The following is a 16,634-nucleotide window of genomic DNA, read 5'->3' as shown; positions in this document are numbered from 1 at the left end:
TCCTAATTTTTGGCAGCTTTTGCTTGTAAGGCATAAGCAAATACTATGGGAGACCCACTCCCCAATAATGGGAATAATGTTTGTAATATGCTGTACTGCATGGCTCTTGTAAGGGGCATTTCAAGTTCCTCTATCCTAATTTTTGGCAGCTTTTGCTTGGAAGCCATAAGCAAAGACTGTGGGAGACACACTCCCCAATAATGGGAATAATGTTTGTAATATGCTGTACTGCATGGCTCTTGTAAGGGGCATTGCAAGTTCCCCCATCCTAATTTTTGGCAGCTTTTGCTTGGAAGGCATAAGCAAATACTATGGGAGACCCACTCCCCAATAATGGGAATAATGTTTGTAATATGCTGTACTGCATGGCTCTTGTAAGGGGCATTGCAAGTTCCTCCGTCCTAATTTTTGGCAGCTTTTGCTTGGAAGGCATAAGCAAAGACTATGGGAGACACACTCCCCAATAATGGAAATAATGTTTGTAATATGCTGTACTGCATGGCTCTTGTAAGGGGCATTGCAAGTTCCTCCGTCCTAATTTTTGCCAGGTTTTGCTTGGAAGGCATAAGCAAATACAATGGGAGACCCACTCCCCAATAATGGGAATAATGTTTGTAATATGCTGTACTGCATGGCTCTTGTAAGGGGCATTGCAAGTTCCTCCGTCCAAATTTTTGGCAGCTTATGCTTGGAAGGCATAAGCAAAGACTATGGGAGACACACTCCCCAATAATGGAAATAATGTTTGTAATATGCTGTACTGCATGGCTCTTGTAAGGGGCATTGCACGTTCCTCCGTCCTAATTTTTGGCATCTTTTGCTTGGAAGGCATAAGCAAAGACTATGGGAGACACATAGGCGGCTGGGGACCGAGCATGGACACCCGGCCGCCCCCTGGCGACTGGGGACCGAGTGTGGACACCCGGCCGCCGGGCAGCTGGGGACTGAGTATGGATTCCAGGCCGCCAACGCAGCCATGACGTGGTGGTCCGATTCCGCCTCCACATGCCTATAAGGCCCAATTTCAAGTGCAAGCAAGCAGTATGGTATTGCAGCCTGGGGGTGCGTGGGTGGCAGGCTGCACACTTACGCTTGCATTCCAAGAAAACAAAGCAGATGCTAACTTATATCATCATCATCATGGTCCTCACCTTGGCACTCTCAACTCCCCTGATTGAGAAGCCAGGGCCCACCAGAGGAGTCTGGTTCTCTGGTGGGCTCGTCCAATGCTGCCCTATACAGGCCGGGCTAAGAAAAGTGTGTGGGGGGAAGTTCCAAGGAGAAATAGGGGCGGCTGGGGACCGTTTATGGACACCCGGCTGCCCCCAGGCGGCTGGGGACCGTGTGTGGACACCCGGCCGCAGGGCGGCTGGGGACCGTATATGGACACCCGGCCGCCCCCTGGTGGCTGGGGACCAAGTGTGGACACCCGGCCGCTGGGCGGCTGGGGACTGAGTATGGATTCCAGGCCGCCAATGTAGCCATGACGTGGTGGCCAGATTCCGTCTCCACATGCCTAAAAGGCCCAATTTCAAGTGCAAGCTAGCAAGCAGTATGGTATTGCAGCCTGGGGGTGGGTGGGTGGCAGGCTGCACACTTATGCTTGCATTCCACCAAGGGGAACCGAGTATGGACACCCGGTCGCCCCCTGGCGGCTGGGAACCGAGTGTGGACACCCGGCCGCCGGGCAGCTGGGGACTGAGTATGGACAAGAACTTGCACGGGGATAGTTGCAAGTCTGCATCTTCTGATATGGCAAGGATGACTTCTGATGGGCACACTTTTAGGCAGTGACCTGGGTGTCAGAGATGCTTTCAGGGGTCTTCCCCATGCTGTTCCCATGTCTTTGTATGCATGTGTCACACAGCACATGGCCAGATAAGGTTGTAAAATGTTAAAATTACATTTCCCGGTGAATGCATTTGTCACGGTTGAAAGCAATACAAAAGTGCAAAAAGGCATAAAAAATGCTACTTGTGAACATAGCCCAAGGTGTGGAGGAGTATTTTTGGGGGGGTTATTTATTTTACCTTATACACAAGTCTTTACCCTGGAAAGGAACTTCCTTAACATATTTCACAGGAAAGCAGTTTCAGTTTAGTTTTTGAACGTTTTATTGTGAACCCTTAAAAGTGGCTTAATATCTCTGACCACATTGTTGACAGCAGTGACCTGGGGGTCATAAATGCTTCCTGGGGCGATCCCCATGCTGTCCCCATGTCATTTGAGCACTGTCACTATTGTTTTGGGCACTTGTTAGGCTTTTAAAAGACTGCTGGGGGTGCCGCCGCAAAAATGCTCTGGTCTCCCATAGACTAACATTGGGCTCGTTGCTCAGGTCGAGCACCCGAGTATCACGGCGAGCTCAGCCTGAGCTTCGAGCACCCGAGCATTTTAGTGCTCGCTCAACACTAATGATTACATTGTCTACATATAGAACATACATCCACTCCTTTGCTACAATTTTCATATACAAACATGGATCAGCTTGAGACTCTGTAAATCTTTCATCCATCAAAACTATGTTCATTTTTGAGTTCCATGTTCTTGCCGACTGCTTACGTCCATAGAGAGATTTTTGCATTCTGCAAACAAGTTGCTCTTCACCCTTTTTAATATATCCCTAGGGTTGGCTCATGTACAACTCTTCTTCAATATCACCATGTAGGAAGGCTGTTTTGATGTCAAAATGTCTCACTGTCATCGGTTGAACTGCAGCTACGGACATTAAAGTTCTGAATGTGGTTTGCTTCGTAACTGGAGAAAATGTAGCATCATAATCTTCACCATATTTTTGCGAGTACCCTTTTGCGACCAATCTTGCCTTAAACCAGTGAACTTTACCCTCTGAGTCATATTTGTTTTTGAAGACCCACTTACATCCGAGAGCTCTTTTTCGTTGTGGTAGCTCCGTAAGTTCCCATGTCTGGAGTTGGTGAAGGGACTCCATCTCTTCATTAGCGGCATTTATCCACTTCCGCTTCTCGTGGACAAGCAGTCTTTGCATCTCTTGCCATGACTGCGGCTCTTGCTCAGGAAGTGTTCTGACCATATAAGAAAGGTGTCGAGCTGAGTTACCTTTGTTTGGTTTTTCTGATCTCCTGACTGGAGGTTGACTTGGTTCTTCTGTTTCTTTCTTGCTGGCTTCAGCGCTAATCCAGACTTAAGTGTTTTCTTTTTCAGTGTCTGGGTTTGGTGATTGAGATTCTTGTTCTTGTTTCTTGGCTTGAATGACTGGTGTAACTTGAAGGAATTTGAGCGAAACTGAGTTCTCATCAATCACTATGTCTCTGCTGATTGTTACTGTGTTGGTCTCTGGGTGAAAGATTCTGTATCTCTTTTGAGTTTCGCTATAGCCCATCAGGACTCCTTGCTTTGCATGTGATTCCCACTTGGAACGTTTTTCTTTGGGAACATACACAAAGGTTTTGCTTCCAAATATCCTTAGGTGCTTCAGGTTAGGCTTCTCACAGTTCCATAGCTCATATGAAGTTTTATTTGTGGCTTTACCTGGCAGTCTGTTTTGAAGATAGCAAGCTGTTGTGATGGCTTCTCCCCAATACGTTTTAGGTAGATTCGCATCAAACAACATACTTCTTCTACTTTCACAGAGAGTGGGGTTCTTTCTCTCTGCAATGCCATTCTGTTCTGCATTGTATGGGATGGTAGTCTGGAACACGATTCCATTCTTTTACAAAATGGTTTGCACCTCACCACTTGTATATTCAGTCCCATTATCTGCACGCAGGGCTTTTGGCATTATTCCAAATTTGTTAAATACTACGGCAAGATATTCTTCAAGTTTCTGTGGAACTTCATCCTTACTGTGAAACAGGTAGGCGACTGTATATCTGGAGAAGTCATCAATAAATGTGAGAAAATATCTCTTCTTGCTTGGAGTTTGAACACTGATTGGACCGCAAACATCTGTGTGTATCAAATCCAGTGGCTGTGCAGATCTAGTGGTGCTTACTCTAGGAAAGGATTTTCTGGACATTGTCCCTTTAAGACAGCTAGTGCACTTCATCATTTGACTACATTGCTTGATTTGCACAGCATTTGCAAGTTGACCTAGTTTCCTTATAGCTTCTGGATCTCTGTGCCCAAGACGTCTGTGCCATATATGGATACAGTTCTTATGCAGATCTTGTCTAGTACTGTACACTCTTTCTTTGCATTAGTTCATTTTGGATTTTTCCTTCTGCAAGAGTGTGACTCTTCTTTGATAGAATGCAGCTGTTGTCTTTAAAATTAACTACATTCCCTTTTTGCGTAAGCTTCTTTACTGACAGAAGATTGCTTTCAAGACTGGGAACATAGAGAACATCCTTTACTGGGATCTTTCTGCTTTGTCCTGAGGAAACTGGACAGTGGAGGTAGCTGTCTCCTACTCCTTCTGAAGTCATATTTTGACCATTAGCGAAGATGACCTTTTCTGACTTGCTTTCATGAAGGTCACTGAAGAAATCCTTGTTATTTGTCATATGGCTGCTAGCACCAGAGTCTATATACCACATATGTGTGGCGCCCTTGAGGGTTCAGTCAGCACAGAGGTACTGCATCTCACCCAGAGGTGTGGTATCTCACTCTCATGTAAGGAACTAGTACTGCCTGGGAGCTTAACACCTGCATCCAACACTACACTACTCCAGGTCATCAGGAGGGGCAAGATGCGTCGCTCTCCTGCTGAGCCCTGTCCCCGGCTGGAGTGTGGGGAACCAAAGTAGGGGGAACCATGTAGTGGGTGTGGGTGGAGGAAGAAGTTCAGGGGAGCTCAGTAAGAAGTGATATAAAAGAGAGGGTGGAACATTCTAGAGGGGAGTTCTGAGTAGATTGAGTCAAAGGAAGAGTTGGGAGCAGGAGCTCTGCTCAGGGAAGCACGGGCCTGAGTGAGGAGGACCAGAAGAAAGAGAGGTAGAAGGAACGGGAGCAGAGAGAAGGCTCCAGGAGTGAAGAAAGGACCCCAGGGGTACGGGCAGTGCTGGAGGCCACCCGTACGCCCAAATCTACCAGGCGGTGGAGGGATCAGGTCGCAGAGGGGACCGGCCCCTAACTAGTAAGAATTGCAATATTCAACTAGGTAACCGGAGGGTGCAGCATTTCCGGTGCAGCAAAGTGAGAACTGTGAGTAAATCTGGAAGACTGCATCCCACTGTCTCTGTGAATTATTACTACTGCGCCATCATCCCCAGCACTACACTGCACAGCAACCTCTATAACATCACAATTTACTGCCCTGGAGCTAAGCTCTACCTGTGGAGAGCTAAACCAACTCTGCTGCATTAACAACAGCTCCAGAGGACCTGCTCCGCAGCGGCGGCAACCTTTAGCCTCATACCACAGGTGGCGTCACGAACTGTATATAAGAACTATAAATCGCCTGTAAATAACCCCATTTATTGACCACCCTGGGTCACGGACTGGGTCACCGCCACTGTGACATCTCCCCTAGCAACTACCGGACCGGCACCGAGTACCCCATGGTCCAGGGGGCACGTCATATGCTTTGCAGATGACCCCGTACTGGTATTAAATGCAGTTTCAACACATGCAGACTTTTCCTCTACATCTGTTTTCACCTTTAGATCACTGTTCTCATTTTTAAGCTGACTCATTCTTGCTTTCCAAATTCTGCAGTCTGCTTTAAGGTGGTCGGCCTTTCTACAGACAAAACATTCACGAGTTTCCCTTAGATTGCTCTTATTTTTAGGAAAGTCCTGTGTCTTTAATGCTGTTTCTGCTTTAGATTCATTACTGCTGCTTACATTGTGTGTTTTTTGCTTGAATTCATCTACAAGCTTGCCTTTGACATATTCTAGTGTGAGCTCATCATCTGGCCGTGCATCTAGTGAAGTGACAAGTGTGTCATAATCTTCTGGAAGACCATAAATAGTAGTGCAGCAACATGAAAGTCTTTAATTTCTTCTCCAATGCCCCTGAGACGCTCCACAATCTCTAGGGTGTTTCTTATATAGTCCTGCATATTCTGCCCATCACTTAGCTTAGACTGATACAGTTCTCTCTGCTCACTACCACCAGCGCGAATTTATACTTCCTAAACCAGATTAACACAAACTCGGACACCCCTGGTTCCCTGTCCACAAATTCGCTGCCACTGGTAGTGACAAGCCTTACAGCGCCTCCTTCACCCAAATACCAACTACTACCACTTGAACCATAAAGAAGGCTGCTAGGCTCAATCCGAGAAACATGGGAGACCTCTGGTATGATAGAAAGGAAAGAATAGAAAATATACAAATATTCTTCAACAACACACAAAAAAAACCCACTACCACTAATCCAGAAACCATCAAATCTATAAAAGACTCACTTAGAACCCTCGAACAACCACTACTGAAAGAAATGAGGGACTTATGGGAAGTCGCCACCCTTGAACATTGCCTAACCTATAACATCGTACCGTCCGACCTGGTAGTGACAAAAGCACTATCAGGAGACATAGGGGATCCCACCACCCTTGAAGAATGGAACTCTATGTTCAATAAATTTTCCAAACAAACCGTTTGATTCATAATAAACAGACGAAAAAAGTAACTCCTGGAAAACAAAAGCAAAATTAACACCCTGTTTAACGAAATCAAACCTCATCAAAACCACCCAGACATCTTGAGCCTGACATACAGCATCAAGAACAGAATCAACCAAAAAGAAAATGAGATAATACAAAGGAAAAGGGCTAAATTTGGTAGAGACGCAGTACCCCTCCCGGACTAACGACCCGGAAAGGAACAACTAAATTTCTTCGAAACCCTGGACGAAGTAGTCGGAAGTCCAGCCAACTCTGTTATCTCAATTAATAACATCTCCATCCACCCAACGCCCAACACTGTTTCCCCCCCAACCCATAATGGACCAGACCCAAATCAACCTAACCCGACACCGGACAACTACGTTACCCCAACCAACACACAAAATAGATTTCTACAACTCATAACTACCTCTTAAGAACCAGACAATCCATCAACCACACCACCCCCAACAAGAAGGCCCTCCTCCCAATAGGTAAACCCACCCCCCTTAATGCCAAAAACTCCTACAACAGCCACCACCTCACGCCCTTCAATACGAAAACACACCAGAAATGTGGATTTTTTTCAAATGGCCAAAAGAAAAAACGCAAAAGAGGCACTAGGGGAGGGAAACTCGCCCAAAAGAAAAAGAACAAACCAAAAGAAGTAAATAGCCAAAAATCTATCTTTAATCTCAGTAGACACCTATTAACTATCAATGAAACTGCCCTACTGAATAAAGGACTCAAATATGCTCCCTCAACCCAACTGGACAAATTCCAAGCCTATATCGGTATCAAAAAATTCATGCGCCAATTGGCCCTAAAAAAGTACTACACCAAAAAAGAAGGTGAAACCAAAATAACGGACCAAGCAGATCCACCGAAATATACACACACCGCCCTAAAGAACAAATCCACCTTCCATCCCCTCCAAGGGTACTCAGAAGCCCTCAACACTTTTGAAAAAAATGTAACAGATGACATCCGTAGACTTAATAACAAAAAATGCAAAAAATTTTGGAGCAACCTCACAAAATCAGAAATGATTGCCATGAAGCAATTACAAACGAACAAAAACATAGTAATCAGGCCAGCAGACAAAGGGGGTGGTATAGTCATCTTCGATCCAGACTACTATCACAAAGAGTCACTAAGACTCCTGGGTGACTCTAGAACATACCTAACCATCCCTTCCGATCCAACAAACACCTACCAAGAAGAATTACGATCATTAACCAAAAATGGACTCCAAGAGGGCTTTCTTAATAAGAACGAGTATGACTATGTTAACATTCAACATCCCAGAATAGCCGCCTTCTACCACCTGCCCAAAATTCACAAGGACCAAAAATATCCACCAGGGAGGCCAATCATCTCCGGCATACAATGCCTGACAGCCAACCTATCCAGACTAGTCGACCACCATCTACAGGATTTAGTTCCAAATCTTCCTTCTCACCTGAAGGATAGTAAACACACTATCCAGATACTAAACAACATCCCGTGGGAAAACCACTACATCATGGGAACCATGGACATAACATCCCTTTACACCAACATTCAACACACCAAAGGCTGCGAAGCTGCCTCCCATTTCCTCAACCAAAAAATGCCCCCAGAACAAAGCAAATTCATCACAGATTGTATGCTATTCATACTAACACACAACTATTTCATGTACGAGGGGGACTACTACTCCCAGCAGTGGGGCACCGCCATGGGAACCAGGTTCGCACTGAGTTATGCAAATCTCTATGTAGGCTGATGGGAAACAATAGCCATACACCCTGGAGGCCTCCTGCACACGAACCTGGTCAGGGGACCAATCATCATTAAACTCATTCATAGAGGAAATCAACAAGAAAGATTTCTTCTTAGAGTTCACATCGACCACCAGCACCACTACAGTTAACTTCCTAGACCTCAACATCTACGTTGACGACAATTGCATCCGGACACGTACATACCATAAACCAACTGACGCCAACGGTTATATTCCAATAGACAGCTGCCACCTTCCCAATTGGCTACTCAATGTCCCACGCAGTAAATACCTGCGACTGCACAGGAACTGCTCCAAACCCCAAGAATTCAATATGGAAGCGGAACTCCTCACCAACAAATTCTTAGAGAAGGGATATAATGCCCAATTCCTCACCAACACAAAAGAATATATAGCCACAATACCACGCCACAACCTCCTAACTGAAGCCAACATAATCAAACAAAGGAAAAACGACCCTAGGCCCAATACTACCATCCCCATCATCACACCCTATTCCGCCAACACTCACATTTTCAGGAAAATCGTAGAAAAACATTGGCACACATTAAAAGACAACAAGATAATCGGGGACCAGATTCCAAACCGACCCAAGTTTATTTTCAAAAAGGCACATAACCTAGGGTCAATTATAGCCCCCACTGTGAGGAAAAATACAAGCTCAAAAGAACCCCAAACCCCATTCCAATAAAAATTAAAAGGCTTCTTCCCATGCAAAAAATGTAAGACATGCAAAACTCTAAATACACCAAAACAACACACCGTCAGCCATCAAAAAGAAACATACCCCATCACAGATTTTATAACGTGCAATACTGCAGGGGTTATATACTGGCTATATTGCCCATGTGAGAAACTATATATAGGCAGAACAAAAAGACCTATGAATATCAGGATTAACGAACACCTGAGGAATATTAAAAACAAATACATGGGCCACCCTCTCTCAAACATTTTGTGAAGAAACACAATGGGTCAACAAAAGGAATCAACATAGTAGGTATACAAATAGTCCACAAACACTGGAAACAAGGAGATTTTATTAAAAGCATGTCAAGGAAAGAGAGCGAGTGGATCTTTAAATTGAACACCCTAAGACCAAGAGGGCTGAACAGTGAAATAGAGCTTTTTGCGTTCAATGACTGACAATCAACCAATAACGTCACTACCCCCAGGTATATAAGGACACCACCAGACTGGGTCAGACCATCCCTGATGAAGACAGCCGAAGCTGTCGAAATGCGTTGGATTGATCCCTAGGACTGACCCCTAACCCAGCTGAGGAGGCGCCCACAGGCCTCCGTACCTCGTGCACCCTGCACACCACGTGACCTCGTGTCACGCTGCTCTTCTCGCGCGCTTCCCTGGAGACGCGCGTCCTCTCGCGCGTTCTCCCCTCTCTCTCTCCCTCACCCTACCCGGAAGCAAGCGAGCACGCCGCAGTCACCGGCCGGGACTCCGCTCTCGCTCCGGATCCCTACCATCTCCCGACGTTAAAGCTGTCAACAGACCGTAAGTAAGAACAGGCCTGAGCCCCACAGATTCCACACTAGATCCAGCTGACTATATCCAGCTGACCTCATTCCCCTTATCCCCACAGCATTTGCAGCCAGTATCTACAACCTGGCTCCGCACCCCCAGCCACCCATACCGCTGAATCTGGTAAGTTAAAACTAAACAGCCAGAGCCTCCTGGTGCACCATACAAAGACACGAATTGTAAGCCTGAGCCTCCTGTTGCACCCTACCTCTGGTCACCTCTGACCAAACCAGAGTCTCCTACTACAGCCTCCTGCTGCATCCACACAACGGAGACCAGAACAAGTACCCACTACTCACCCTGAGACACCCCTGGACACCCCCTGCACCTACCAAGCAGGTAAATCAAGACCTCCTGCCACGGAGACTGTATACCACAGCCATAACCAGGCAATACCCTAGTAGATATATGTGCTTACCTCCTCCCCCTCCCTACAGATCTACTAGCAGCCAACAGAGACACCACTTGTCAGCCTGAGCCTCCTTCTGCACCCTACCTCTGGTCATCTCAAAAAGAACAAGAGCCTCCTGCTGCCTCCACCTAACGGGGACAAGGACTACTACCTACAACTCACCCTGAGACACCCCTGGAAACCCCCTGTACTTACCAAGCAGGTAACTCAAGACCTCTTGCCACTAAGATTGTGCACCACAGCTACAATCAGCAAAAACCCTACTAGAATTAATCATCTATCTCCTCTCCCTCCCTACAGATCTACTCTGGACCAGCAGCCAGCTGCCCTCTGCTGCATACCTCCAATCTCTGTCTAAGGAGGACAAGGACCCCTACCTCCTAGTCACCCCAAAGTCTGGACACCCCCTGCAACCCTCTAGCAGGTAACTAAAGTTCAACCGCTATAAAGACTGGGTACCATACCCTATCCTCAATCTTTATCTCCTTCCCCTCCCTATAGAGCTACTCTGGAACAGCAACCAGAACCGTCTACACAGCCTGCTGATTGTCATACCAATAGCAGGTAATTCTAAGTCTGTCACTATTAAGACTGGGTCTTGCACCCTAACCTTATTACCTTACACCCTAATAGGTGTACATCTTTTCTCCCTCCATACAGAGCTACTTGGGAGCAGCAGCCAACAACCACGTCCACAGCCTGCTGATTGCCATACCAATAGCGGGTAATTCACGACCCATCCCCAAGTTATCCATAAACACTTACTGTTGAATACTATCCCCACTCATCCAACCCTCTTGTGCTCTATCCTAGGCACCTCCTGTCCTCCACCATAGGTACCACCACGTGCCACCAGCGAACCACTGTACCCATTACAAGGACCTATTAACAGATAAAGACAGACAAAAACGTACCCACCCTCCCCATTGTTTACTAATATACCAATTTAATACATCCCTATTTGTCCCACTAGGTCCACGAACCTCTGTCTCTCCAACCATCAACTCCAACCGAACATCACAACACTCTGAGGAGCAACCAATTTTTATCAATTAATTAATTTTTTCTGTACTTTTTATCTAGTGTTTACCAATCTATTTTAATACTTATCTACGTATCCCACCCAGTGACTTCACTGGGTTTAAGCCCTTTTATCTATTTTTAATCAGCTATTCTAATCACCTGCTTGTACCAATAAAATTATGCCTTTTACTTTTAAATCTCTCGTACCTTCTCTCTGCTCACTACCACCAGTGCAAATTTATACTTCCTAAACCAGATTAACACAAACTCGGACACCCCTGGTTCTCTATCCACAAATTCGCTGCCACTGGTAGTGACGAGCCTTTGAGCGCCTCCTTCACCCAAATACCAACTGATACAGTTTTCTCATGAGATAAAGCTTATTGCTGAGATTTGATCTTTCATGAACTTTCTGTAATTCATCCCACATCTCTTTTGCAGTTGCACATTTGCATATATGCACATCTGATCATCATCTACACTGAGGGAGATAGTGCTTTGTGCTTTCTGATCCTTCTCTTGCCAGTCATCTGGTAATGGATGAGGCACTTGTTCCTGCGTATATTTCCATGTACCTTCTCTTATGAGCAGCATTTTCATCTTAAACTTCTAAGATTGATAATTCTGATTGGTGAGACTTTGCACTGGGAACTTGCAGTGATCCCCACTTGTGGACATCTTCTCTGTTGCTCTGTGCTGCTTTTTCTTTGGACTTCTGTTGATGTATTACTCTTCTGTGTCACTCCTGTGGTTCTGTGTCATGCTTGAGTTCTGTGTCATGCTGGGCCCATAACCTGTTGGCAGCAGATCATTCAGGATAGTCTCAAAGCGTGTTGACAACAGAACAAAGCTTTAATTAGCTATAAACAGGTGCAGATATGATAGGCTTTGTGCAATCAGGAATATACATATCTTAAGTGTCTCTTTGCAGCATCAGCAGGCTGCTTCTCCTCTCATGCACAGACACTGGAAACTGAGCACAGACACAGGAAACTGAACACAGTCACATGGTCTTTTCTGTTCGTTAGCCTCTGGGAGTTTTTTTTTTTTTAACTTTATAGACAATACACCAACCTAGCAATAGAACATTTACATACACAGGAATGGAGTTGCTGCACTAAACATATTCCAACAATATATAATTCATTGTACTTTATGTGATAAAATATACGTGGGATGTACAATCAGAAAACTGAAAAAAATAATTTTTGAACATGTCTCTGATATAACTAATGTTTCTACAAATAATCACAACGTGTCTCATGCTTCCAAGCACTTTATACAACATCATAATAGAAATGTATCCTCATTCCAAGTTATGGGCATTGAGAGGGTCACTCCGAATCGGAGAGGGGGAGACTCAAGTAAACGTCTGCTAAACCACGAGGCATATTGGATAATGAATCTCGATACCTGCAATCCCACTGGCCTCAATTTGCGGCATGAACTTATGTATTACTATTGATACTTAAACTGCTTTTTGTATAGGCTTACCTACATGTGTGTTTTTTCTATGTAATTGTTTTTATAATGCATTGCAGAAATCCTTTTTGTATGTGTCAGATTAGATTACATTTTGTATGCTTCAATCATGTGATTTTCGCTGCTCTGATTGACAGCTAATCATGTGATTTTTATCTTTCATTGGATCGGTGTATTTTTTGTATTTAATTACTTCTGTTCATTAGTCATATAGCTTTGACAAAGGATGCATATTGCATTTGAAATGCGTTGCTATGGCTAAATATTTTTTATACGGAATTGCCATTACTTAAATAAAAAACTCTTTTTATCCATGATTGAAGCTGGAATGTTTTTCTAATCCCTGTTTGTAATCGAGGTATATTTGAATCACGAGGGGAAGATGCCAGTTGTTAGTGACAGGTAGAAGAGGCGGTTAGGCTTGGGATGAAGACTGTGGTACAGTTTGGAATGAGGTGGGATGGTATTAGGTCAAGTTCACAGGCGGTGAGATGTTATTTGGAGAGTAGAGATGATCTTCCGTGATGGCGGAGAAGCTGGTTTTGGAGGAGGAGAGTTGAGTCATTATGAGAGAGAAGGGGCTGCTGGGACTTTAAGCAAAAGCTTTGCCCTATGTTGTCAATCTTCTGCTAAGTCTTCAGCTCAGATGTGAGGAGAGGAGAGGGAGGGGGAGCTGGTGGACAGAGGAGGGACTTGCAAGTACTGAATAGCTGTTTAGGGTTGTGAGACACATATGATATGAGAGATAAGAAGTAGGTTTGTTTTGCTGCAGTGAGTAATTGTGCAGCATTTTGAAAACTTCTGTTACTGGACTGCACTCCCTTTCTTTGGTAGTAGCACAGTGGTACGCCTTCTAGATGTGGGGCAGGATGAACATGTGCTCCAGTAGATGACAAGCGCTGCATCAAGTGGCCTCTGCTCCTCTTCCTCCACATTAACATCACACACAGTACAGTCCTCAGAGGTGGCATCCCAATTACCCTTGTTTTCACTCACGTCACAACTCTACAACTGGCCAACAGTCTGCAGAGCAGTTCACATGTTCTATTCCGGAGCATCAGAGGTCTGATCCAACGCTTCACAGACTCAAGAGGGGGAAAGCATGTGTAGCGATGCCCAACATTTTTTTCAGTTGATCCGGGCCCGGACGAGGTAGCGTCCGAGAAGAATTCAAACCCTCGTCACAAGACTTTAACCCCTGGGGGTGGGCATAGATTGATTGGAGAAAGAAATAAACTCACACCAGAACACGGAGAACTAAACTAATATACATCAGGGGTTGGAGAACTAAACTACTAAAAAGCAAAGGTTGGAGAATGAAACAAATACACCAGAACATGGGGAACTAAACTTATAGAAAACACGGGTTGGAGAGCTAAACTAATAAGACAACAGGGGTTGTAAAACTAACCTACTAAACAGCTAGGTTTGGAAAACTAAAACACTACACACCAGGGGATGGAGAACTGAACCACTAGACACCAAGGTGTCACTAGACAGCAAGTGTTGGAATCCCCAAGGCTTGCGGGACAAACCTCTGTATCTTACACTTTCTCCAGTGAATCAGCATCCTCCACCTCCTCTAGGGCCTCCACCTGCGCCCTCAACCTCTGTCTTACTGAGACACAGGTTCCAACAGTGCAGACAGAATCCCCCCCACCACCGTACTGCGCAGCCAGGTCTCACTGCAATCAGGCACTGTTAAAATTAATATGCCTTGGAGATCACAGTTATACGGCTGAAGAGTTGTGGACAGCTCTCCAGGCTGAGTTTGAGCAATGGCTGTTTCCACTGACCCTGGAGCAAGGGAAGGCTGTGTGCGATAACGGTGCAAACCTGGTGGCGGCCCTACGTCGGAGCAACCTCAGACACGTGCCTTGCATGGCTCGCATCCTCAACCTGATGGTACAGCAATTTCTCCTCCACTATCCTGGCCTGGGTGCGCTGCTGCAGAAACCACGGTCTCTGCGTGCTCACTTAAAACTATAAAAATTAGCAGGATCTTTAGTATAAAAGACAGACTACTAGACAACGAGCAAACACCTTCATGATGACAGAGGCCACTATCTCATTAGCTTTCTGGTACTTTTCTGTGGGAATGAGCTTGTCTCCAACCAGCCAGGAATATCCAGTGAATAGCACACCACGGTTTGGTATTAGCACCCAGTACCAGAAGCAAAGCAATTCACAATTTCCGTACCTCAGGAATTTTATTTGGTAGACTGGCTGAGCTAACATTAGTTTCTCACAAAGAAACTGAATACACTGAGTGGCAGTAGGTGCAAGTTTCTCCAGCATGACCTGTTTGTTATTGTTAGATATCAGAGGGAGAACATAACTTGGTTTTGCCAAGGTGCCATATTGCATCTTAAGTCTTATAGACCCTGCACTTGCAGCCTTACATTCTACAGGATGGTGGGGAAGGAGACAGTAGGTCGTGGAGTTGCATTAGCTCGGGTGGTATTGAGGTGAAGTGGCAGCCAGGCAATGGAATGCTGTAGGCTGTCTTGAAGAGATGGGTTTTCAGGTTGTATCTGAAGGATCCGACTGTGGTGGCTAATCGGACGTGTTGAGGCAAAGAATTCCAGAGGATGACAAATATTTGGTAGAAGTATTGGAGGTGATTGGGTGAGGAATAGTGATGAGCGAGCACTAAAATGCTTGGGTGCTCGTGGCTCGGGTCGAGCACATTGGAATACTCGGGTGCTTGACCTGAGCAACGAGGCCAATGTAAGTCTATGGGAAACTCGAGCATTTTTCTGGTGGCCCCCCCCCCCCGGCGGTCTGCAGAAGGTCAAAAATTGCCAAAATCGATGGGAATAGTGTTGAGCGACACAGGTCTCCGCCCTGCATATTTGGCGCTCTTTACAGAGCCAATGAACATGCAGGGATTGCCAGCCTGTCACTGTAATGCCGCAGCCATGTTGGTTGTGGGCATTACAGTGATTGGCTGGCTGCACAGCGTCACCTCGAGTATTTAAAACCGGGCGCCGCCATCTTGGACACAGTCGCTCTGGATCAGACAGTGTAGGGTTAGTGCTGCAGAGCTAGGGAGAGATTTATACTGCGAAATAGTTAGTGTAGGGTCTCTAAAGCATGCCAAATGTTACGGGTCCGGGAGGTGGAACCTCTGTGCTACGGTGCAAGGAGGGACCCAGAGGGGCGTAACTAAGTATCAACTCGGACCGACCCTGGTCGTACGGCGGCTAACGACTCCGTGACCAGGGAGGGACCGAGCAGAGGGACCAGATGCTACTCTGGGGACCTCCTTGTAAGGGAGCAGGTGACTCCCACGGTACAGATGGCAGGGACTGACCGGAATAGCGGGTAGGCACAGCAGGCAGGCTGGTGAGCAGAAGCCTCCAGGTAGGCTAACGGGTAGACATGGCAAGTGACGGCAGGAGTCTCTAGGTGGTCACGGCAAGTGACGGCAGGAGTCTCTAGGTGGGCTGGCAGGTGGTCACGGCAAGTGACGGCAGGAGTCTAGGTGGTCACGGCAAGTGACGGCAGGAGCCTCCGGGAAGGCACTGCAGGTAACAGGCAGGTCACGGGCAAGTGCTCCCAGGTGAGCGAGCTGGCAGGCACGGCAAGTAACAGGCAGGCAACAGGCAAGTGCTCCCAGGTTAGCGGACTGGCAGGCACGGCAGGTAACAGGCAGGCAACAGGCAAGTGCTCCCAGGTGAGCGGGCTGACTGGCAGGACTGGTAGTCAGGCTAGCAGCGGGACCTGAGGGCTGAAGCAGAGGTCAGAAACACTGTGCAACAACTTTTGCTCGGGCACCTCCATTTTGGAGGAGGTGCCTTATATATGGGAGGTCCTCTGGCAATTGGCTGGGGACTCCTTAGGACGGCGCACATGGCCCC

At 46.2% G+C, this 16,634-nt stretch overlaps 1 protein-coding gene and 1 long non-coding RNA gene across 4 annotated transcripts in view; both read left to right on the top strand.

The window, feature by feature from the left end:
• The window catches only part of LOC141265120 (ATP-binding cassette sub-family B member 5-like), a 1,140,380-nt gene that overhangs the window by 857,659 nt on the left and 266,087 nt on the right, over positions 1 to 16,634 (top strand). The window lies entirely within an intron of this gene.
• Positions 9,791 to 11,291, top strand: LOC141265122 (uncharacterized). Its single transcript, XR_012320049.1, has 6 exons — positions 9,791 to 10,193; positions 10,292 to 10,468; positions 10,567 to 10,690; positions 10,768 to 10,830; positions 10,927 to 10,990; positions 11,080 to 11,291. It is a non-coding gene; the product is annotated as an uncharacterized lncRNA (long non-coding RNA).

This window comes from Phyllobates terribilis, unplaced genomic scaffold (assembly GCF_046119375.1).
Source record: "Phyllobates terribilis strain yellow unplaced genomic scaffold, ASM4611937v1 Scaffold_4__5_contigs__length_816908805, whole genome shotgun sequence".
NCBI lineage: Eukaryota > Metazoa > Chordata > Amphibia > Anura > Dendrobatidae > Phyllobates > Phyllobates terribilis.
Note: the sequence above shows the minus strand (reverse complement) of the source record. Positions and strands in the feature narration are given on the sequence as shown.